Source organism: Taeniopygia guttata, chromosome 8, assembly GCF_048771995.1.
Source record: "Taeniopygia guttata chromosome 8, bTaeGut7.mat, whole genome shotgun sequence".
Classification (NCBI taxonomy): domain Eukaryota; kingdom Metazoa; phylum Chordata; class Aves; order Passeriformes; family Estrildidae; genus Taeniopygia; species Taeniopygia guttata.
This window is the reverse complement of record NC_133033.1, coordinates 8491399-8512277: the sequence shown is the minus strand read 5'-3', so window position 1 is coordinate 8512277 and position 20879 is coordinate 8491399.

The window sequence follows — 20879 nt, the reverse complement described above, 5'->3', positions numbered from 1 at the left end:
GGTGTCATCTCTTACAAGTTCTTGTGGCTTGCAAAAACTCTTGGGTCCCCCATGGCTTGATCTGCAACATAACAGTAAAACACATCTCAAGGTGAGTCCTTAACTCCTCAGCACAGCAAAATATGTAAGAGTTAAGTGACAATTAAAGATCAGAATTAGAAGTTCTTATGTGAAGATCTGAAAAGCTTTTCAGTGAGTATCTTCTCTCCTCAGCTGCGGGGTGCATAAAGAACCAAACTGCTCGGATCCTTCCGGGGCTTATCCAGATCCCACAGAACTTCATGGAAGTTGCAGCGACTTCAGCAGGCTGTGAACAAGGTCTGTAGGATGCTGTCCTGAGAGTATTTACCCTCTGTAGAGAGCAGATGTCTGCCACCTCAATATGGGGTATCAAGTTATAGCGTGACAAAGCACAGGTCATTAATCACATCCTTGAAGTGAAGTGGTTATAAGGTCATCACGTCAAACCCTGCCTAGCACCTGCCTGCACAAGTTTTATTTTACATAGAGACCAGGGAAGTATCTCTTTAAAGCCCTTGACTCCAACTCATTAGCTCTGCCACAAAGCCTCTCTCCTAATACACTTAATCTTTCTGCCTCTCAGTTCCTACATCACCCGCCCAGCGTCATCAGTGGACACAATGAGCAGCTTCCCCTCTCCCTCCAAGTACCTGCTGTCAGGAGGGATTCAGGCCTCAGACACCACAGACCACAAGTCCTGGTTTGTCTGTAGCAGATACAGAGAAGCACAGCCCCCCCAAGTCCCCATGGCCACCCACAGGTCCATAGGGAGCCACTGCTTCCCATGGGTTTGAGATGTGCTGCGTGTGGTAGATGTGCAGCTAATGCCTTCAAGAGCAGGAGCCAGAGAAGGAAAAGAAATCCCACAAAAATTATGTGCTATGAAAACTATAGCAGCTCATACATGATTAACTGAGCAGGCTTTGGCATCAGATCCTCAGCAGAAAGCAGCACTGTGATCTGAAAACTCTCGCAGAGTTTTATCTACAGCAGCTGAAGAGAGAGGTGAGGTATCCCAAGACAAACAAGTTCCAGGTCCTGGAAAGAGCAGTCACCTCTTTCAAACAACAGGCACACAGCAGAGGTTCCTGTGTCACCACGGCACTTACAGAGTGATGGGGCCACAAACCAGCGAGGTAGGAGATGCACCTCTCTCCTGTGACACCGTTTCACAGACATGTCAGGAGGTGTTGTGATGGTGGGTTTGAGCAGAGCGATCTGGATGAGCACCACCAGCCTGGAACTCTGCCAGCAGACACAAGGAAGTGCTGCTCACCTGCTACAGCTGGGTGAATAACTGATGGGTACAGGAGCCAGACAGAGACACCATTCTGGAGACACTGTGCAGTGATATTTAATTTTTAAGTCACTGAAATTGCACTGATTCCCTCTCCCATCCCACACGCAGACAGTGCAGGCAGGGAAAAGCTGCCCTGAGCATCAGTGAGACCCTGCTAACTCCTCACCCAGCAGACTGATTCAAACCAGGTGAGAATTAAACACAGGGTGCTCAGCTCTCATCACCTCCAGGATAACGTGAAGTTCTGATTAAATCTGATACACACTTTAGCAAGCCGTGTAGAGCTGAGAAATCATAAAGTGCTGCTGAAAGCAGATGTTGGTTTACCAGGAGCACTTTTCCAGCAGCGCAGATGTGTCACAGCCACACTGCCCTTCCCCCATCACCTTTCAGGCTGCTTTTTGTACCACTTACATTTCAGCCCTTCCACAGAGCTCAGGGACCAGATGTGTGACCGTGTGCCAAGTGGACACATGGATATAGGGGATTTCTGTCTCAAAGTGCACAGGGGAATGGTGATACACACATTGGCACAGGAGGAAACTGAGGTGCAGAGGCTTCCCAGAGTTTGTGCATCATCCAGAGAAACAGCACAACTGCAAAGGTACTGTGAACATCCCACCCCATCCCACTGCCAAGAGGACTGGCAGCCACTAGCTGAGCACTCTCTAAGATCTGCAGAAGATAAAGGGTTTCACACTTTTTCACACTGAATGATTTGTAAAAAGATAGTAATGACACTTAACCTGTCTGTGTGAGGAGTCACTGTTTATGTATTCCTTGGGCTGTAGAAGTGGTGCCTAGAATTATTCATCACCATTTTAAGCAAATTGGGAAAAAATAGTCCACGTATCCAACATCTTGAAGATGTGCAGTGAAAAAAACAGCGGCTCAGGCTGAGGGTAAGACACTGGAGCTGGGAGAGAAAGCCTGGCCAGCACTGGTTTGACTGAGGGAGGTGCTAAAGCAAACTGCTGAGGAAAGAGCTGCAGGACCTGGTGAAGCCAGGGTGGAACTACAGCCATTTCTCACCCCCAGCAAGTGAGAGATTGCCCTAAAAATACTGCAACGGGTTTGGACACAGGATGAAGTTGCCATGATGTTGCTTTTCTGAAAAGCTTGAGATGCTGCAAACACGATTGAGGAAGAGAAAGAAAAATGAATAAACCCAACTGATGGAAAGACACTGTAAGACTGTTTCTGTGACTGTATAGAAAGAGTGTAAGAGTCTCCTCTGAATACAAGGTTCCCCTTCACCTTTCACATGTGCTCTTTCACGGATCATTCATTGCTCTAAAAGAGGACAGGGGTATGGAAGCATTCCTCTGCCTCCTCAGAGACAGGGATGGGGATCTGAGCTTCTGCTTAAGTGTTCAGTTGCAGTTCTGACCTGTGGCCCCTGCCCAGCCAGCACAGAGTGTTTCTCCACCAAAGAAACCCCCTTCTGAACGGCTGCTGCTGGTTTCCATGCAGACTCGCTTCTCTCATCCCTTCTCAGGATCTGACCCTGCACACTCCCATCCCTTCCCAATTAGGGGCTGAGCTGTGTTAGCAGCACCATGCAGCTGTGTCACAGTGCATGGCACACACAGAGGCAGCTCTGGAGATTCAGCTAATGAGGGGCACCTCATTAGGTACCTCAGGGAGAGCTTTCAGCTGATGTGTTTCCCTTTGCACCCAAGACAGGGGCCTGGGGCATTCTCAGGGAGTGCTGGAAGGAGCCTGCTCATGACTGCTGCCTCATTAAGTGCAATAGCTCCGTGACTTGCCACATCTTTACAGAAGTCTGTAAATTATTAAGCATTTCCCTCACTGCTCCTTTCTGCTCCCTTAGTAAGTTTTCTAGCCTAGCCATCACCTTGCTGTCATCTTTCCTCCAATGGACTTATTGAGGAGGACTTCCTGTGTGTGCCCCCAGCCATCCCCCTCTGCTCCCCCAGCTCCCAGGCTGCCCAGAAGAGTAGTCAGCACTGCTTTGGCAGGGAAGGAGCTCTTCAAATGGTCTCCAGCACCTTCCACATGCTTCTCCTGACAAGCTTCATCTTACCAACAGCCCCCATCTTCTCTGTCTCCAGCCTCTTACCACCATATCACCCACGAGGATATCAGGGCATCCCCAGGCATGGGAGGATCACTGGCTCACCTGGGTGTTTGTCACATTTAACCCCATTTTATAAAATTCGAGGCAAATGCTCTCCCCATCCCTATTTCTCCTGGGAGTGTGGTATTCACATACCCTCTGAACAGAGAGAGACTTGGCTTTCTCAGGATTTCTCCTGAGAGAAGCTGTGAGAGTAGCAGAGAAAAGAGAATCAAAACAATTCTTATTTCATTCACTGCTCCCATGTTTGTGTCCATGTGGAATGTGGTATGGAGATTGTTTACCCAAGGCAATTGCTTGATTGGGCTCTGGTGAGGGTGTTTTGGATTCAACTGGATCCACAGCTGTGTAGAAAAAAACATTTTTTTTCTAGTTAGTTAGTGCTAATTCTTGTTAGTGTAAGATAGTGTAATACAGTTATAGTATGATATAATGTAATAAAGTAATTAATTAGCCTTCTGAAATAATCGGAGTCAGAGAGCATCATTCTTCCCACTGGTCAGACACCGCATTTTACTCCACAGGAGGAATCTGCTGCTGGCTCCCCTGCGTGCTCAAACAGGTGCAATTTGGTGCTGGGTGGATTGAAAGTGCACTGGCACTTTCCTGAGATTTTCTGCTTGCTGCTGGGGCTTGTACAACACCTACTCATCTCAGTGGGAAATGGTGTGTGCTTCATAGAAAGAGCACGTACTGAGTATGTGCATTTTTCAAATAGTTCTTTATATGCAACTGCAGCTTATTCCTGGTTCAATAGCGTGGTGATCCCAGGTTCTGGAGAGGCAGATTAAATCAATGATTAATTTAAAGTAATTTATACCTTTTATAACCATTCAAGACTATTTTCCAGGCCTGAGACCTGCAAGCCAAGCTGGATCAATGCCTGGAAATCTATGAGCATTATTTCTGGGCTGGGACAAGGGAGAGGTGCTGCTCTGAGCCTACTCTCACTGTGCACGGCTCCCTCCAGCCCAGCAGGCATCCAGAGATCCCTCTGCAGCAAAGTGAAAGGAGGAAGTCAGTGTAAAAATGGAGAAAAACAGCAGGAATCAGCCAAAAATTAAATACTCTGAGAAAGTGCCAGCAACCACCCCTTCTGCTTGTTATCATTCCTTTTCCATTTGCTTTTAATTTGCCCTATAATTTGTTAAGCAGGCTGCCCAGTAAGTATCATCTCAGAGCTGACTGCCGTGCAGGTGCTGCTTCTAGCCTGGAGCAGAGAGAAACACATCCACAGGCAGGAAAGCTGCTGATTTCACTGAGAAAACACTGAACATAACCTGTGTCCTGCCTCCTGCTGCTAACAGCAGCACTGCAAATCACAACACAGCCTGGACAGACACAAACCAAAGATAAAACATGGCAGGAGCGATGCAGGGACACAGATCACACAGGGGACGCACCTGGAACCCAGAAATCCCAACCCACACCAGAAAGTCCCAGTTTTTCAAGGCAGGAAGCTCTCTGCTCTGCATTTGCAGCACAGCACTGGATAGCAGAGTTCCTTGGGCAGAGATGTGAGGAGCAGAACCAGGCAGAGCTGAGCAGAAGCCTTTCAAACCCTTGTTGCACCAAGAAAACCATACAAAGCTTTTTAGGTCTCATGAATCTCAGCTGAATTTTTTTGCAGAGGCTGGATTCCTTCTTTCCTCCTAGACTGCCCAAGGACTGGCACCAGGTCCCACAGCCTGCAGGAATGTGGATTAAACAGGGCAGAGATTTCTCTGCAGCTTTCCAGCAGAGACCTTGGAGCCTGGAGATGGCTACAGGGATCCCACAGAAGCATCAACCCCTGAAAGGCTTCAGCAGCTCCTGAAGGAAACCACACTCAGTGTAAAACCCACAGACACCCCAAGCAGATTGCAGGCTTGAGAGCACCAAGCTCACACAAAAACGTGACTTCAAACTGAAGTCTTCTATCCTGAAGAAAAATTGGATTTTAAAGCTTGCTTTAGACTCTCAAGGAGAGCTGCAACCCCCCAGCATGAATAACAAGATCTATTTGGCTGCTTAGATGTTTTGGGATGGGGGGAAATCAGCATGGCTGAGGCCAGGACAGCCATTGGTTTGTTTGGAAAAGGAATCCACACTAAGGTATCAGCTCTGGCACCTGCTGAGCTTTATTTGCCCTGGGCAGGCAGTGAATGTTACAGGTCAGATCCCAGTGCCTGAGGGGGATTCACGGGGATGTGAAGGACTCAGACTGACTTCAGGCCAGTTTGCAAAATGAGCCCAAGCTGACATTTTACCTTTTATTTTCTTTTGCTTTCTGTCAAATTTTCTTGGCTGGGCAGCAACACTGCACTGTATTTTAGACCCTTCTGAAGACATTCTTTTAAGCTATTTTTCATGCTTTTTGGAGTGCAATCCCTAGTCTCCAGCACAGCAGGCTCCCACCCCCACTGCATTCCTGCTGTGTGGGCGCTCACTCAGGTCTCCTAGGTCCAGACAGAGACATAAATAGTGTCAGAAGCAATTTCTGTCAAACAACAGCTCAGCTCACACACAGGTGAACCCACAGAAAGCAGAGGAGTAAAGGCAACCTGTTCTCAGCCTGCAAGCCCTTTATAAATCAGGATACTCTAATGTTCCCATAGCCCAGATGCAATCCCCAGCGCCTGCACTCTGCAGATGTGTGAGAAATGCTGTTTGTCTCCTCTTTCTCCCTGATTTTCAATGACACAAGACAGTTTTGTGGCCAGCAGTTCCCATCAGAGCAGCCCCTTTGGCTGTAGGTGTGAGGATGGGAGAGACAGGTCTGGCATTACACCAAGGACCATTCAGCCCAGAACACCATCCCAGCCCATCCTGCCAGACCTGAGCTCTCAGGGGCTCCATCCCCTTTGATACCAGCGTGATTCCCTCCCCTCTTCCCCACCCACAGCCTCCTTGAACCCCACACTGCTCTCTTCCCTCTGCTTCATGCATAAGTCACCCCCTCCTGGGCCCAAGGCTGCCTGGGGAAAGGTGCCACGAGGGACAGCACCACTTTGTGACTGGTTTTGGTGAAGATCTGTGCCCAGAAAGCAGAAGATGGAAACAGATGTTCATCACCTGCTGAGCTGAACTCAGTGGCCACTGATCCAGGAACTCTTGCCAAGGCTGCAGCTGGCACATCCCACCTGCAAAGCTCTAACTTTGCAAGGGGTGATTTCAGGATGAAGATGAGCTGCTGTTTGTCTCTGTAAGTCTTGGGAGAGCAGAGTGACCTGGTGTTTTTTACCCACAGTCCTCCTGTTTTCGTATGTCCCAGGAAGCAAACATCAGCTCCCTGAGCCCAGACAACTTCCACTCAGGTTTCACCACCAACTAATTATTACAAAGGGGTAGGAAATAGAAGCCAGCCTGGGATCATGTGAGACGTGGGCTAGGAAAATTCTCAAGTTCATCTTCTGTAGTTAAGCTCCCTCATACAAGCTGAACAAGAAAGATTATTAAAGATAATTGTTATTGCAGTTTTGAGCCAACAGAGACAGCTTGTACTGGGAGGACAACACATTGTGCCTCAGAAAAGCTGCTGTAAGCATTAGATTACATTAGCTCAGAAAGGTATCAAGCTTAAAGATGGAAAGGCTCAAACCTTTGGTACACCAAACAGCAGGAAAACAAAGAGAGAGCTGGATGTCCCTGGAAATGGGGAAGATTAGGGAGAGCAGTAGTGAGAGTGGCTGCACTAAATCTTTTGGACACTGCTAAGCCAGAGCTGCTGGGGGAGTGGGAGCAAGGGGCTGCAGCAGTGAGGGAGAACATGCAGGATATCACAAACACTTTGCTACCTGCTCCCTTGCTTCTGGTGAGCAAGGCCAGGTCTGTGTCCCACATTTAGGCTTGCAAACATTACTGGGGTGGGCATGACCACTGTGGTCAGTGCAGCTGTAGCTGCTCCTTAGGACAGGCTCCAGTCCCCCCAAGAGGTGCTGACACCTAAAACTGCCCTTTTCCCAGCCACTCTCCCTCACCCAAATCATACTGATCAGGCCTTTGTCCTCATTTTCTCTCTCTGTAGCAAGCCATATACAGCAGCTGATCAATCTGAATCTGCTGCTTGTAAAGACACAGAGCCATTATTGCATCTGGTAATGCAGAAAAGCACAAGTGCTGATCCTAATAATGCACCAAACTTACCTTGGGGCAGCAGGAAAGTCTTCACAAAGCCCCTTTTCCAGTCCCAAAATCTATTTATACTCTTCTTCCTTAAGTCAGAAGCTGGGAGGGAGCTCAACAGGTTTTCTCATTCTGGTGAGACAAAGAGGGAATGCCAATACAAGGCCAGGTGCTGAAGAGAGCAGGCAAACACAAGCATTGCTGACCTGCACACAGCACACACATCTTCCTTCCTGCACCTGATTTTGCCACTTATACAAATGACATTTAATTAAAGGAGAGGGTTTTTTTAAGGTTTTACTACATCTGCCCTCTCCACTTGTTTCACCTTTTGCATGAACTATCCAGATGCTCAGAGCAGAAGAGGATGAGGTTCTCTAATAGCTCATAAGACCCCCAGCCAGTCTGGGAGAGAGGTTGTATTCTTACAAGTTTTCAAAAACTCAGGCTGCTAGGCAGAGAGGGAGGAATTCTTTTGCTGAAGAAAGGGTAAGATTGGCTACTGTTAAGTGAATGCAGGTAGAAAACGAGGTGCTCCTGGCCAGGTCAGAGTGAGGCTGCTCTGTAAATGCTCAGTGCTGACACAGCTGGGGTGATGGCATCGGTAGGAGAGCGGGGCTGGCACAGGTACCCTGCAGCCAGCCAGGAGCTGAAGAGACAATTCTTTCTGCAGCCCCCGTGAGGAGCCAGCCAGGACTCCAAGAGAGTGCCCATAAATAGAGCACTTGTGTGCAGAGCCAGCTCATTCCTCCCGCCCCAGCTGCCCTCTCCTCCCAAGGCTGCACAATAAAGGACCTTGCCCCTTGGAGATGGTGCCTTGTTTTAGCTCCAGCAGCGGGGCCTGGGGAAGGAGGAGCAGGGAACAAACAGCACAGAGAGCTTTGTGAAACCCACAGCAGCACTCCCCATGAAAGGCTCGGGGGGTTTGAGCTGAGCTGGAGGAGCTCAGCTCCTCTGAAAGGAGGAGAAACTGCAAGGTCGACAAACAGCACAGCTCGTCCCTAGAGCCTGATGGGCTCTGCACAGTCCAAGACTCCTCCCAGGCCATGCAGAGCTGCACCCCTTGAGTGCTGCCATTGCTTTGTTAGAGTGAAAAGGTGACAGACACCTTGTGTTGGGCTATGTAAGAACACAGGCTAAGGTGCTGAAGAGAGAATGTCCCAAATTAAACGAGGAGACAGGGGAAGATTAATTATCACATTTCCTTTCTTGACACTGGAGGTAAACTGAGGCACAAAGCAGTCCCCAGGACAGGCATCTGAGTCCACAGCTCAAGTTAAGGGTCCTAGGGAAAGCAAACATGCTTCATGCCTCAAAATCTCTAGGGAATCAATCCAAAAGAAAGGAATACTACTTTTGGTGATTGCATTTTTAAAATACTTTGGGTATTTTGTTACATTCCAGAAATCACAGCACGTATGTTCTTGCGCTGTACAGACTCGGCCCCTGTCAGGCCTCCAGCTTCTGTCTGGAAATAAAACAATGGGGAAAATCTGCATTCCTCTCTGGAAATGTTCCCACAAACAGCAGCACAACTTTAATTAATATAATTAGCCCTCATAATATATTCTGTTCTTACAGCTGTGGCAGCACAGACACCTCGATCTATAGTGCTGCCTCTCTGGTGTGAGCTGGGACGTTTGGTCCTTTTTCAGCACGTTATGCTCTGCCCCAAAGGAAGTTCTTCCTAAATGTTTTTCAAGGGAAAGTCATGACAAGGGAAGTTTTGACGTTTCACAAGAGCCTCTGGTTCCCCATCCCAGCTTTAGGAACAGCTTTGTTAGATCCAGTCCTGACCACGCTGCTGAGAAGCCCCAGGATGTTTCCCACTCCCTAAAGTGGCCAAGCAGGTGCCACAGTCTGCATCTCTGGAAAAGGCTGCAAGAAACCCTGAGCTGGGCTTCCAGCTGAGAGGGCTGAGGTGTGCTGTCAGGCAGGTTCACACATTGCTAGACAGATCAACAGGGATTGATTTTTATGAGCAAGCCAGATACAGAGAGCTGAAGAGGTATTAAACTTATTTTCCACTTCCCCTTTTCAAAACAGCCTGCCAAGGTCTGTGGGTTTTTAGGTTGGTGGGTTGTCAATCTGTGACTGAGCAAGATACCTAATACCCAAGGGCAGCAGTTTCTTCTGGAAGTGGGGGCTTAAAATATGTTTGTTAGGGTGACAGGGACAAAAATGGCAGGGAACAATGGAAAGGAAATGTAGGAACAGTGCAGGCAGAGGCACCCCCAGACCTTCCTCTCACCTTTTCATTACAGGCAGGCTCACAGCTGTGGCCTTTGCGCTGCAAAGTGCAGCTTTGGGACCAGTGATAGCTCTGGAATAAATCTGAGGAAGGACCAAGGATGCAGATTGAAACACAACATGAATATGTGCCCGAGGGGGGAGAACCCAAAGGACCCATCATCCCTGTGGAGTGTGCAGAAACACAGCAGCAATCACTGACTGCAGCCAAGTGCGTTATCTCTTCATGTGCTCTTCTCCTGCAGACCCAACAATTCATCTCATCCTACACCTCCAAAAATCCCACAGCTGGGAGATGCAACAAGTGACATTTCGCACCACAAGACATCATTAGTCTGACTGCATCCACTCAAGGCTGTTCATTTTTCTTCAGTACAAAGCAGAAACATTTAAAACCTTGATGCACAGCCATGAGAACAAGTGAACCGAGTGCCCAGCACATCTGACAGTTCCCCTCTTTTGCACACTTTGCTAATTCATGCCCGTTGATGTTATGTGACAATTCTCCCCCTCATTAGCATTTACTTATTAGCCACAGAACCCGCTCAGCCTCCTCACTGATGCACTGTGAGATCCTGGCTGTTCCCTTTCCCAAGGAGGCAAATACCCCTCTCACAGCCTCACTACCCCCTAGGTCAGACTTGGTTCCTCATCCTCCTGCTCCTTTTGTTGTTGTTGTTGTTGTTTCAAGAAATAAATTGAAATGAAAATGAGATTGTTTCTACCAAGAGATGGTGTCAGCATCTCTGAAGCTTTTATGAACTGAACGTCAAAGAGGATAAGCCTGCTGGGAATGGGAAGATATCACTTGCTGTCATCACAGGACCTCCTGGGGAGAGCTGAGCCCTGAGTGTCCCAAAAATTAAGAGCACAAATTGATATGTGCTCCTTTGCTTCACAGAATCTGTGCGTCATATGAAGTAAGGGCAGCTGTTACCACGGTAACTAATCTAATCTTTATTTTAATTTCTGCTGTAGTCAGATCACAACAGATAGGAAATAGCTACGCCCCGAATTAGGGTGATTGTATGTGCAAACACATGCATGGAAAACATGCAATTGCATGCGTGGCTGTAACTAAATGTAAAAAAAAAAAGACCTTTTAAAATGGGGGATACACTTTTTTGAGAAAATAGAACCAAATTTCACTTGATCTCAGACATGCACAGCACACAGCTCCATGCACAGCTGTCATGTGCAGTGTAACTGAGCCCATTGACATCCTAGGAAAAGGACAGGGTACAAATTCCATACCTTCCTTTTGAAGAAGGATCTTACCCTGTCCTAAACTGCCTGTCAGCTCATTCTGCATCCCATTCCAGAAACAAAGCTTCCTTTGTAGAAGAAACACAGGGAAAACTCATTTCTGTCCTAGTGCAAAAGCTCTGATATCATCCTTTGAGCATGTTCCCTGGAATCCAGGTATCTTGGTGATGTCCTGGTTTCAGGACACGCTCTCCTCTAGCTGGGATAGAGTTAATTTTCTTCCAAGCAGCTGGTATAGTGCTGTGGTTTGGATTTAACACCGGAATAATGTTGCTAACTGATGTTTTAGTTGTTGCCAAGCACTGCTTACACTAAGTCAAGGCCTTTTCTGCTTTCCCCACCATCCCACCAGTGAGCAGGCTGGGGCTGCATGAGAAGTTGGGAGGGGACAGGACAGCTGACCCCAGGTGACCAGAGGGACATTCCATGCCATATGGAGTCATGCTCAGCATATAAAGCTGGGGGAAGAGGAAGGAAGGGGAGATGTTTGGGGTGATGGCATTTACCTTTCCCAGTTACCATCACACAGGATGGAGCCCTGCTCTCCTGGGGGTGGCTGAGCACCTGCCTGCCCATGGCATGTGGTGAATTAATTCCTTGTTTTGCTTTGCTTGTGTTCATGGCCTTTTTTTCTTTGCCTGTTAAACTGTTTTTGACTCAACCCATGAGTTTCCTCACTTTTACTCTTCCAATTCTGCCTCCCATCCCACACAGGGGAAGTGAGCAGCTGCATGAAGCTGAGCTTCCCACTGGGGTGAAACCATGACAGTGGTCACAAGTCAGCTACCACCTCAGGCCACTGTCACCTCTACAGGCTCCCAAAATGACAAGCCAGATCCTCTCCCACTCTGAGATAGTTTTCATTACATCATCAACACAGCTCCATTGTTTTACATTAACTTAATTTCATCAGAGGGTCTTTTTTACAATGACTCTTGAGCTGGCTTTTGGTTTGTTTGTTGTTTCCTTTTACCTGGAGGGCAGGATTTTCCATGAACAGCTCCCAGCCAGAACACCACATTCTGACACCTCTGCTACCAATCCAAATCTAGAGGGCAGCTTGCCAAGGAGACAGCACACAGCAAAACCCATCACCAGCAGGACCCACCTGAAACATCCTGATTCAAGAAAACATCAGCTGAAATTCAGCCTGTCTTCTGAGCCATGAGGCTGCAGGAGCGTTGTGGCATGGGTGAATCAGACAGGAGGGAAACATGGCATAGGAGGTCTTCCTTAAATTTCATAAAAGCACCAACAGCTCTGCCTTTTCCAGACTGCACAGCACACATGAAGTCCTTAGGCTGCTGATTGCCAAAGGCTGGGGGTTACCAGCAGGAAAAGTACAGTAATTAAATTTCTTCTTTCAACATGTCTTCCTGGCCTCTGACTGAAAAAGGATCCAGAGTTACAGGATTCAGCTTGACCCAAACCAGCCCTTCTAATTCTCAGCAAGAAGCCAGGATGTTCCAACATCCCACTTGGAGGATGATGGCATTGTCAGCCTCCCCTGCAGCTATTACCAAGCCAGACCCCTGTCCTGATGTCCAAATCTACTGTTAACTCAGGGGGAGGCAAGTCAGGACTGTGGAATAACAGGTTCCCTAAAGATGAAGTTCTACTTTGAAGCAATGACTTAATTTGGGCAGAGGAGAGAGGTGTTTAGAGAGAGATGGATGTTTGTGCCTGGAACAAGAACAAGCAGAGGAAGCAGCTCAGAAAATGATATGATTTTAGGTATTTTTAGTAAGGTAATGCAGCAGTAAGAGGAAAACAAAGAAAAAAGAGCAAGAAACAACAGAAATCAGTTTGGCTTCAGCCAGCCAGAGTGCGATCACACTGGTGCATCAAAGCAAGCTCCTGGTCACCACCTTTATGGGCAGGCAGAATAAACCCACTCCTATAATCCCACTGTCCGACAGAAAGCCAAAGCCTGGAGTGGGACTGAGCACACCCCATCCCAGTGGATTTAAATCACACCCCACCAAGACACGTCCCTCTTTGCCCATCTGCTCCTGGTTGCTGCTGGGAACCCTCCCATCACCTCTGATTGCAGAAACAGCAGCTGCAATTTAATAATGTGGAGACATTCTCAAATGCTCCTCTTGGCAGCCATCTGGCTTCACATCACACACATCCCTGCCAGGCAAGGCCAAGGGTATTTCATCTCCTGCCTCCAGTAGCTGAAGGATGGACTATGACACGAGCAGGACTGATGTGGAACAGGAGACATTAAAACCGAGCAAGAAGCAGAGGGAGCATGCTCAGCAATGCATCCATGCAAACAAAAGGGGATCTGTCTCCCAGAAGCAACAATTGTGAGTTTGCATTCCCTGAGGGGTCATTTTGAACGATGCTTGTGAGCTCTCAATCACTCTTTTTCTCCGTTTTCCCCTGTTTTTCCTTACCATCATCATTTTTGCTCATCTCAATTTCTGTTCTCCAGGCTTTGAGTGCAAACACAAGTCAGATCTTCAACCGTTCTAATTTGGTGCAATTCCCTGGATGTCCATATAGCAAGGCTGATTTAACTCAGCCTTGTATCTTCAAAGGACCCTTTAATAGCAATTACAGGCCAGATGAGTGGGGTTTTATTTTCCAATCAAGCCAGGTTAGCTCAATTCAGAAGTGCCAAATTTTGCCCAGCTGTGCCATTCAGCTTAGAGTTCTGCATTTTGTGCAAATCCTGGCAACATAACAGGAAAGAGATGAGAAAACAACACTTCCTGAGATCAGAATCTCCTGGACCCATGTTTGTACAGTATAACTGGGACCTTGCCATGTGTGAGTTTTTTAGATGTATATATTTAGGTCAGTTTTGAGATAAAATCCTCTTACCAAATTAAGCATCTCATGCTATATCCATGGGTGAGAATTTGGCCCCAAGAACCTCAGATGAGTATCTTCCCTATGTGGCAGAAAATACCGTGATGTCAAACTTGGATGCAGCACTTGGTGTCATTTTAGTTCAGCTGCAGAATTTCACTGGGCAGGAATCTGAGACGAGAGTTTTGGTGTCAGACAAGCTGCTGGCTTGGGAGAGGACTCATCTGAGCCACATCAGCTCGACTTTCTGCCTGCTCCCCACTTGTGCCATTGTTGTCCTGCAAAGGAGAGGAGGGACCTTGCAGATGTCCTCCCTAGTGGGACTCCTCAGGCATCCAGAGCTGCTGAACCCTGAGCATCCAGGAAAGGACAAATGCAGAGAGGGCCACAGGTTAAACTGCTTATCTGATGGATCTTTATCTGAGCAAACTCAAGGCCAAGTGCTGTCAATGTAATTTTAAAGGAGATTCAGCAATGTGCAAAAAGGCATCACAGTCTTATGTTTTTTTAGTCCCATCTCTATCACATGGGCCATAAATCATCCAGCTTTTAAAAAAATAATAAAGTTTGCAAAGAAAAATAAAGGCTTTCTATACAAACCTTTATTCATTAAAACATGGCAAGAAACAGAGCTGCCAACAGCTACACCTACACTCATCCTCTGAATTAGGCCTCTTCAGCAAGTTAACATCCTTTCTCCCATCCAACTTTCCTGCTTGCAGATATTGAGACAGAATGAGGTTGCAAAGAGATTTCTATTACCATCACTTCCTTCCATGCACGCTTCACTCTCCCACTTTGTTTTTCCAGGCAGGGCTTGGGTTTCTTTTATTTTGTTTATTTTTTTTTTCCTTGCCCGCTTAAGTTAAGACAACAACATTTTGTTCCGTATTGCCACGGCTCTTCCATGGTGATTTGTTAATAACGTTGGGTTTGCAGTCAAACGACTGGAAAGATAAAAAGCTGGCAAGCTGCTTCCCTCATTAGGGAGCAGCTCTCAAGCACTCCAGTGCCAGCCTATTAGCTGAATTATTCAACAGAAGAAAAAACACACGACAAATAAAAATAATAAAATGCTACAAGAAGAGGGAGGGAAGGGCAGTTCATCGACTTTGGTGCTGCTGTAAAAGTTTGGCAGCATTCCTCAAAACTCATTTTGGGATTAAACCCATCTAAGGAGCTCTGGCAAGGCTGAGTGGCTGCACAGCAGCAGACAGAGGCTGGCATTCATAACTCAGATATAGGAGTGTATTGTTGCTGTCTTGAACTGATAATGAAGAAGCCCAAGGGGGAAATATTTCCAAAACCATAATGTAAGGGATTGTTTGTGTGCAGTTGGTGAGTAACTGGTGGTGTTGGAAATCTTCCATATCCAGCCACAGGCTTTAAGTATTGAATCAACTCACCATGAGGAGTCACAGTAATAGTCTGTGTGTGTGTTCTTATTGTGCAAAAAATACTGTGTAATTCAGGGGAACTTAACCACCCACGGCAGAGGAGAGGGCTGCCTCGCATGTGCCAGTGGCAAGAGGAGGTGACGTGTGACCTTGTGACACAACAAAGCTGTGAACCGGACCAAAAACTCTGGTGAGAAAGTCGAGATTGCCCAGAAATTGTTCTTGTGTAACCTAAAAAGAGAAAGTGCTTGATTCAGGCACAGAATTAAGCAGGTTACCCCGAGGATCCTCATATTGCTGGGAAGCTGAATGCAAGTGGGCAAACCTGGAGTCTCCATCTTAATTTTTGAGGGAGATGAGAGGTAAAATAGAGATGGTAACCTGGAGATGCCTCCAGATCACGGACCGAGTCCTCCTCTGCAGAAGTCAGAATTCAGACTGGATGGCACAGAAGAGCATGGAGAACTGTTCATACTCCAGAAGCAACATGGACAGGGAGAAGGGTGTGTATTGAAGCATAAATAGGGACTGTGTGATTTAGATATCAACTGGCAATCAAAAGGCAGAGGAGTTTTGATTTGTCAAAGCAAAAATACTCAAATATTAGGAAGAAAACAGAAAAACACAGATGAGATCTCTGACTTTTCTTACCGCTTATATAATTTCCTGTGATAAAGCAAAAGGAATGATGTTTTATAAAATGTCACAAGTTATAGACGTCTGCTTATTTTAATTGGCAGGTAATATTAGGAAGGTAAAACCTGAGTCCAGAGGACAGGAAAGCACATCCTTTAGCTACTGCAGAGCCTGAAAGATCAGCACTGCTTATGCAGCAGGCTGCCACCCACACACTCATTCCCAGGCAGGTCTTCCTTTTGCCCAGAAACACTGTACAAATAGATTTGTGTATATTTTTGTGAGGAGATTGGTCATACATACATTTCATGCAAAAGTAACTGAGAGGAATCTGCACAGAAGCCAGAATTCTATGCCATGGTCAGGCTGACAGGACAGGATCTAACAAATGAGGAGAAAGCAGGTGCAATGTAATTCATAGAATTCCATTGGAATGGAAGCAATTAAATCACTTTAATTGATGACCCAGACAGAAAGAGAGGCCAGGCAGATCTGGTGATGACACTGAGCTCTTATTTAGAAGAAGACCCGAATATGAAAGCATGATATTAAAGAGCACCTCAGTAATGTAACAGGGCTGAAAGACAACAGCAGCCAGCCCTGCTCTTAGGGAGCAATTAGAATTTTTGCTGTGAAAACTTGACCTCTGGTCTATTGCTCCCAGAGGGGAGGAAAGGAGTGGATAAACAGAAGCAAGCTAGTGGCTGCAGATACCAAAATACCAGAGAAATCTTTCACAGGAGGCTGAGAGATTTCTGTGGAGCAGGGAGGCATCAGGGCGCTGTGTAAGGCAATGACTTGCCTTGGTGCACACAGCTGGAACCAGAATGGGGGATTCCCACCCAAAGGACTCAGGGTATTTACCTGAACACACCAGGGCTCAGAAGGAATGTGATTACAAGGAGTAACATTTAGAAATGTAGAGATATTTACACTGGAAGATGAGGTTATTGCATGGACTAAGGTGTAGAGAGGCTACAAATGTGTTCTGATGTTCAGGCTCTCCTCCAACTTTCAGAACCCAAAATTTTTAGGGAACCTTCTCAATAGCCCAAACCTTTCATGGCATCTGGACATGGCTTTGAAGGTGGGAAAGGCAAGCAGTCCTTACTCCCAGCACACAACCTTATATTGCTTCCAGCCCTGTAAAGAAGGGAAGGGATGCCATGAGAAACAAGCTGAAAGATGGAGCACCTTGGAGAAGCTCTGCTGCCAGCTTAATGTCTTCCCCAGAGATCCCCTAAAATCACCATTCTTTGGGGTAATGTGTGTGGAAGGAAAACATCCCAACACTACAGGATCACGTTCAGGGGGCAGTGTTTGCAATGTTACTGATGATAGCTGATGTCTCCATATCAAGGAGATGAGTCCAAGTCGCCATCTGTCACACTATGAAAAGAAATAACTCACACACAGATGCCAGATGAAAAAGAGGGAAGAAAAGAACCAAAAGAGAGATTTTATCTTCTGACTCTACCATATATAGAATTCCAAAAGTGACAGTGCATTGGAGGATGAAATTGCCGCCTCTCCAACCACACTGGTAAAACCAACAGTCCATCAATTCTCTCCACCCACAAAGAAGAATGCAAAACAATCATTATTTACATGAATAGTGTGAGAAAATTCAGTAGAAATATGTAAGCATCAGAAGGCATAGAAAACTTTTAGAAGAACTTTAAAACTCTCAAAAGAACAAGGCGACAGCCATCTGATTTCCTAAAGATCTCTCTCATCACCCCAAGCTCTTTTAGACTCAAAAGCAAAATTCAAATTCAAATACTTGGCTGAAACTTTTGCAAATTTCTCCACAGAATCAGAAAAGCAGGAGTGAACTGCTTCTGCTGAGGAGGGCATGGCCTTGCCATCGATTAAAGTGAAGGCCCTGCTGCTCCACGCACCTCTGCTTTTGGCAGTAGGAAGTGTGCTGACATGTTCCAACCAAGGGTGATTAATCAGAAGCCAGAGTAATTGAACACTCCCACTGCTGCTCAATTAATCTGATCACTCCCCCTATAAATCCCCCAGCTGCAGCCTGTGACTGCAGCAGAGCTCATTGCTATGCCAGCAAGGTTTCCAGTGAGGATCACACAGACTGTTCTGGCATTTCCAGCCCGAGCCTTAGGACTGTGTTCATGCCACCAGCACAGATATCACTGCTGGCTTCCTGCAGTGCAACTGCATGGGGAAATCAGCTGCTCCAGCAGCACATTTGGTGAAAAACAGTGGGATTAAAGCCTTCAAAGCTGCCCAAGCTGTTTAGACCTAAAATGAAAAGTGGGATTGTTTAGGAGCCTCATGGTGTTTCCTGCAGGAGTAAGAACCTGCTCTAGTTTCAAGTAAATCTTGAAGTAAATTGCTCACACCAGGACAGTTTTACAGCTGCTTTCCCTTCATTGCAATGGATCTGAGAGCAGGGGCAGGGATGGGAGGGAAACACTCTGTGCTGATGAAACACCCCAAAAATGGCTTTGCAGGGCATCACAGCAGTGTGAGGCAGTTGCAGGCCAGTCACGAGGAAAAGCTGCATCCTTATGCTGCTGGAAGAACATGGGGGATAAACAGGACCTTCCCAAGGCAGAGGTAACATGAACTTTTCACAAAATACAGAAAGAAGTCCTGGGTGGGGTACTCCAGTTAGCATGGAGACAATTAGGAGATTGCTGTAAACTCAGCTTGAAAATACCCAAACTATGTTAAGAGTTCTCTGTAGAGCAGCAAGGATATAACACAGCTCAGCATAAGAGGAAACCAGCCAGTGTGGGAGCAACATTTGTTGAAGTCAATTGGAAGCTTTGTACCAGAGCTTGGTGCTTAGGCTGAGCACAGAAAGCATTTGCTCCACAGAAGTTTTCCATGGCAGGGAAATATATTTTCCTCTGAAAGCAGCATGTGCCCATGGATAATGTCACCCAGAACACACCACTCACTTGTGAATTATCCAACGGAGTCCACTCCTGTATCATCCCTGCAGTGCTGAGTGCAGCCCATTCTGCTCCCCCTCCTCCAGCAGAACAAAAGCCAATCTGCTTCATCCACCACCACCAGAACTCCCTGGATTGTTACTGCCACCAACAAAATCCCTCAGAAAAGCTTAGTGACCAGCAGGAGCAGGCTCACCGGTCTCCAGAAAACAGCTATGTAGCTCCAGGGGTTGTTTCTCCACTTCATTCCAGAGCAGGCTGCAGGAACATCCCCTGGCTAAGCAAGTGGATCTAGAGCTGCTGCAAGAACATCAGGGTGAACAATTGGAATGAAAAAAGGAGCAGGAAATAGATGAGGCAGCTCTGCTTTCCCCACAAGTAGTCTGGAGCTGGGTGCAGGCATTACACTTGTAAAGGCAGCTGACAAGAAAAGCTCTGAAGTCCTGAGGGTGATGATTTTGGGCAAGGGAACAATGAGAAAAGCAAGATTCCCACCCATATACACACACAGTGCTGCCTCAGAACTGGCCACAGGATTCTAATCAGATGTGGTGCCAGTTAGCTTTGTTCTGGATCAAAGAGAAAGCAAAAACCTAAAGCATCTGACCCTAAGGTCCTCTGTACCCTCTGGTCTGCAGAGTCCTTGCCCTTGCCCTGCTTCTTGCTTAGAAAACATTCCAGAAGGCACAATTCCCCCTTCCCTCCCACTCCAGGCTGAATCAGAGCAAAGTTGCTGAACTGGGGCTGCTTGTCAGCCTGCCAAACTTTGCTAACCAATCTTAGTGTGAAAGCAGCTGTGACAGGCAGCAACAGAAAATCTGGTGTCAAATTAATTAGCTGGAAGGGACCCAGCCAAACACTGGTACTGTGGCTCACAACCTCTGGATGAGTCAATTCCCACCCTCCTCAGTATTACAGATGTTGGGCTGGGTGCAGAGTCCAATTTCCCAAAGCAGCCCATGACAGCAAGCTGCCACAAGACAATTTAAAGATGAAGCATTTCTTCTAGAGTTGGGGTTTTTTTCCTAATTGGAAGGGAATTTGTGTCTCAGTGACATCTCCCTCCAGACTTGAAAGAGGGAATATTTTTTCCCCCAAAACAATGTCAGCGAAATGGCACCATTGATTTTACAACTCTTTGTTCTTCCCAGAGAAGTGAATTTCTATGGTTGGAGAATTTTAAAAGTGCTGATGGAATCTGGAAGGGGTAACTAAACACACACAAAGGAGGGAAGGGAGGGAAGGGAAGGAAGGGAGGGAAGGGAGGGGAGGGAGGGGAAGCCTTTCAGTTACCATGGCAATATGTTTCCATGGAAGCCAAATTTGAAGCCTGTTGCTGCCACTGGAGTGGCCCGAAGAAAATTATTAGTTTTGAAAATTAACAAAGCTACTCAGTACCTTGAAAACCAGCCCACCCACAGCCCTCCAAATAACAAAGGCATCTTTGCATCCCCGAGAAAGGATTCAATAAACATGTGGGGAAGGAAGAGAGAGCAGAAAAAATAGCACACAATGAAAAATGGGAGCTTCTTTTTATGCAACCAACAATGCAGAAAACACACTGGTAAGCACAAGGCTGAGTGCACTTTGTGAAATATTGCACATAAAGGTCAGCAAAATCCTACAGAACATCCTGTGTCACTGGCTTCTGAGGGAACTGCTCTGAGACTAGAGCTGCTTGGTTGCCATTTGTTTGAAATTATTTCCCCTAAATCATGCTGATGGCTCTCCCTCAGTTTGCTCACCCACCTCCCAGAAAAACCTTGGTGATAGAAAGCAAAATTTTCTTGTGGGCTACCTTTAATCAACATTTAAGATCAGCTTAGCTGCTCGGATGCTCTCCTTGCTGGTCAGAATAACTTTTTGAATTCTTGAATTCTGCCTTCCCAATGCAGTTTCCCCACAAGAAGAAACTTTCCCATCATTTTTCAGAAACCAGGGAGCCCACACAAACTGCCTGGTGCAGTTTATCACATGTAACTGAAAAAACATGGCACAGATTCAGCCCTTCCCAAAGGGGAGGCACTGGGATTCAGTGATGAAGCTTTCATGTTCCA